The sequence below is a fragment of the Triturus cristatus genome, chromosome 11 (assembly GCF_964204655.1).
Source record: "Triturus cristatus chromosome 11, aTriCri1.1, whole genome shotgun sequence".
Lineage (NCBI taxonomy): Eukaryota > Metazoa > Chordata > Amphibia > Caudata > Salamandridae > Triturus > Triturus cristatus.
In genome coordinates this window covers 235,130,351-235,135,108 of record NC_140594.1, presented here as the reverse complement: position 1 = coordinate 235,135,108, position 4,758 = coordinate 235,130,351, and the positions used below count along the sequence as shown (strand labels likewise).

General features: G+C 45.4%; 1 protein-coding gene across 5 annotated transcripts in view; it reads right to left on the bottom strand.

Moving 5' to 3' along the window:
* MYO18B (myosin XVIIIB) overlaps positions 1-4,758 on the bottom strand; it is a 1,573,426-nt gene that overhangs the window by 1,281,062 nt on the left and 287,606 nt on the right. The window lies entirely within an intron of this gene.

The following is a 4,758-nucleotide window of genomic DNA, read 5'->3' as shown; positions in this document are numbered from 1 at the left end:
ATGTTAATAAAGTTTTATTTGTTTCTTCGAGAGTGAATGTGTGATGCTCATTTCTGTGACGACACATGCAATTCAACTGTTGTGATTGTGCGACATCATGCAGAATATTTTGTACATGTTTTTGTGTAGCTGATGTGGCATGTCTTTGTTGGGGGGGTGCCACGGAGGGGTGGTCCGGGGTGTGGTATCGCTGGGTGTTGTGGCTCTCTTGGGTGTCCGGGCCGCATGATGGGTGGCTCCATGGCATCTGTTGCCCTTCCGATGTGGCCCTGGGCTGGTCTACCTTTTGTGGTGCTGGCTGCTGTCTGACTTAACACCAGGTCAGAGCAGGTGTAGATTTCCTGGTTCTAACGCGCCTTATTGCCTGTTTTGTGGTTTTACGCCAATCTGTCTGGTCGTTGAGAATGTTGCGGTGTGGTCGCGGCTTTTGGGACGGGAACGCCCACTCTGCATCTCATTAGCGATAGTTGCGGTATTCCTCTGTGGCGATGTTTTTTGCGGCTGCTATCGCGGGTAAACTGGTGCTGTAGGCTGTTAGCAGCAGCTTGTGAATGGGGAGGTAAATTTATCGCCACTTTGGCTGTGATAAAGTGCCGATGACTCGGAGATAAATCCTTGTGAGTATGCCCCCATGTTGTTCATTCCCATGTAATTTGTGGCAATTTTGTTTACCACAAGTGCTTAGTAATAACACAAACAGCAAGAACACAAGCCTACTGCTCACACCAATTGCCTTTTTTCATGTTTTTTTGTGTGAAATAGGTTCTCGCATCAAAAATTGAAGGAAGGACACATTTCACACTAAACTATAGTACTACGTGATGGATATGCATTTCACATGATTACGCATAATTTACCAAAAACCTAAATTACACAAATTTCACACACCCCTGAACCTCTTGTACAATTTGTAAAAAAATATTGCTTTGGACTAGGAGCATGTCAGCAGAGGGTTTTTAAACATGGAATCTGTCTGTGTGTTTGTGTTTGTTCCAGTCTGGATTGTGAACGTTTAGCGCGCGTTTTACACAGTTAGTGGCAAACCTGGATGGAGATACACGGCACTGGGTATCACATTAGATTACGTGACATGCAAGATGATTAGCAACAAAAGTAAGCAATTCGGTGGGATAATATGTTAACGGTGTCAGTCTTTCTCTCCTTGGAGTGGATTTAACTTTCAAGAAGATGCTCACATTTCTTCGACGCTCCGGGCATCAGGGTTGTTTTTCTCTCTCTTGTTGTCATTGGCAATGCTCCGCCGCAGTATCTATGACAACCTCTGACGTGTTTCACGCTGTTCTTTGATTTTAGAGTTATTCCACTACACAGGCTGTGGACACTGCCCTGGGATATTTAGTTTATGCGTTTTTTGCATTTGTTGGGCACACATTATACAGAAAGATATAAAATGCCTCAAGGCAAAGCTGCATTTTAGCATATTTGGAGGCTTTTTGCTGTTTAATAGTTTGCTTAGGTTTTCAGATTTTTTTTTGTGTGTGTCTGGATGCTTCTGCTTTTTTGGTTGCTCTCCTGACAGTGATAGGAGTGACGGGGAATGAGCACGCACCATGTGACGTTATGGTACTGCACTCTGGGGCTAATAATTGTACCTCCTCTGTTGTTGTCAAACAATATGTTCTGAGACACCTCTAGCTCCACTGTTTCCTGCTACCAGGCTGCATGGTCTGGGACAGCAGCCGGGTGCCTATGTGTTTTTTTATTTTCAAAATGGAAACTCAGTACCAAATAGAAAGGTTTTTCGACAGTGTGTTAGTATATATAGTGCATTGTGCCTCTTCTGAGGAATTTGGGGGCATATTATCAAGAAACGGCGTTACAATTATCGCCGCTTTAGCGGCAGAAAACTGCAGCTAAAGCGGCGATAATGGGCTTGATAATATGCCGCAGAGAATTCCCATAGAAGCCCATGTTGACACCAGAACATGGGCTTCTATTGGAATTCTCTGCGGCATATTATCAAGCCCATTATCGCCGCTTCAGCTGCAGTTTTCTGCCGCTAAAGCGGTGATAATTTTAACGCCGTGCTTGATAATATGCCCCTTGATGTCAGCGAGGCTAGATTGTAGGGAGGAGCATCTATGTTTTAGGAAAAAACAGAAGATACCATTTAGGTAACAGTCCAAATGGGCCTTCCCTGCCATACACAGAATGCTTGTTACCATAAGAGCTCAAGCACTATTTAACCCTTTTGCTTCTAGGCCTTCTCCCTCTAGAATGTTAATCCCTTTTTTGGCTATTTGGGGTGGTTCGCGCTGAGGTCTCCATAATGTTTTTCCACACCAAACTTGTGTCCTTTTTTTTCCTACATCCTGGGGATTCTAAAGGGACCCAGGTTTTGTGGATTGTCCTAGTGAGGACTGAAAACATATGCAAAATACAGTTAAAATAGGAAAAAGGTGGACCACAAAAAGTAATAAAATGGCATCAACAAAAGGTTTGCTGCGCTAAAGTCATCATCTACCCGTCTTCAAGGAACATGCAGAGCTCAATCACAGTTTTCAAATTTTTCAAAATAGCGGCCCATTTTTCTTAATTTTTGTGCTTACTTCCACTTTGTGGTAGAAATCGCAGTAAAACACATGGGTGATCGTGAAAATCTATAGATTTCTGAAAAGAAGACAAAATTCTGAGTTCAGCAAAGGGTCATTGTGTAGAGCCCTCAAGGTGTGCCTAAAGAAACTAACTATACAAATACAAAAATATTGAAAATGAGTAGGAAAAAAATCCTTTTGTGACAATGCTTTTATTGTAACTTCTTGTCAAGATGGACGACTGACAAAAGAAACATACCATTATGTCTGCTGGACTCTTCTGGTTGCAGAGATATATAGGGTTTGTAGGATTTCCAAGAACCCGTGGTACCCAGACCCAACAATTAAAATGCACCTTCCAGTGTTTTTTTATTGTTCACTGGGTATAGAGCAATTAATACGGTTATTTGCACACTATAAATCAGTGGGCACCCATACTAACGTGATTCAGAGGGCAGTTTTTTTAAAAATGTTGTCTTTCTTACACACTGGATTATATTTGGAAGACTCACCTGCAGAGAAATTCAATGGATAATAGCAAATGTTTTACTATTCTGCATTACCATTTGTCTCCCAATAAAAATGGCACCACAATTGTGTGGGTATGACTAGTCCTAGTGCCTGCCACAGGAAAGAGACCAAAACAAAACATGGACACATCACATTTTTTCCTCTGAAAACAGATCCTTTTTTTAAATGTGGGTAGCCGTGGATTTTGAGCCCTAGCTCAGGCGGCACCAAGGGAAACCTAGCTCACCTGTACATTTTTTAAACTAAACACCAAGAGGAATACAGACTGGGGTAACTTGTGTGGCTCTCACCAGATTTTCCTTCCAACACACCTTTGGAAACCACAAAGGTTGAATAAAAACGTACATTTTCCTCACATTTCTGTGAGGATAACAGCTGGAATCTGGAGAAAGCCACAAATGTCCTATCACCTATCTTTCGCACAAGTCTCCCAATAAAAACGGTACATCACTTGTGTGGGTGGACCTAGTGCCAAGACATGAAAGGCCCCAAAATGCAACATGGAAACATATATTACCACGGAAATCAGACCTTTTTTATGCAATGTGTCTAGCTGTGAATTTTGGGCCATAGGCAGCCGGCACCTAGGGAAGTGTAACGGGGGCGGCGGGGCCGCAAAGGACGAGTGGTGGACTGTAGTGCCTTTTTCACCTCCTCTTGTCCCCTTGTCACAGGACGACTGGCGTCAGGCTCCCACAGCATTATCGGGAAGCCTAAACTACGACCTCGTTCCCTTTAACTGGACGGACACACCCTCTGACACGCCCCCGGATGACGTCTCGACGTATGCAACGTCAAAAGGAAGAGAAGCCCCGACGTGGATGGACGGCGATTCCCGGAGGACTGCGGTAGTAGACCGAAGCAGCGGTGAGGTGAGGAGAGGAGGACGATCGGAAGTGGCAACGAACAGCGAAGACGAGGAGAAGAGAGGAGGCGAGGACCGACCCGACGACATCCCGGGATACTGCGCATCGCCCAGCCACGTTCCCAGGGGAGGAGCGTGGCTAGGACAGGTACGAGAGCGTGAAGCAGGCTGGTTGGGGTGGCGGGAAGGGAAGCCTCCCTAGAGCATCTCGCTCCCAACCAAGGGAAGCGTAAAAACGTGTGGTTTTGTGTATTGGTGTTCTCCCTTCCCCTACTTTTGTTTCTCCTCACCGTTTTGCACAAGGGTCACCGAGGGATTATCAGGAGGAGTACGGAGGAGGGGCGGGGAGCCTGAATACACGGGGCACTACTAGGGGTCTTCCTCACACCCGGTCCCAGGGTCAGGAGCTCGGGCTATTATAGCATAACTGACCAGAGTCTTTCTCCTTGCTTTTGGGGATTCCTGCCATCCCGGAGAAAACGGACGCCCTGAAGAAGCCGCATCCCTCGATAGAGTCCCAGCACCCAGGGGAGGAAGACTCCAAGTCCGACCACAACACGGATCCGGCCCGTTTTGCTCGAGAAAGACTGACCAGCAGAAAGAAAACCTTTTGTCATAAAATAAAACCTAGTTTGACATCAAGAACTGTGTTGTGCGTCCCTGGCACCCTCGTACAGGAAACTTTTCAAACTTGCAGATATTGTAAAACTGAACTCCCAGGGCAATCAAGGGTGGGGTGACTTGCATGGCTCTCACAAGGTTTTCCTAACCAGAAGCCCTTGTAAACGTTGACTAAAAAACACATTT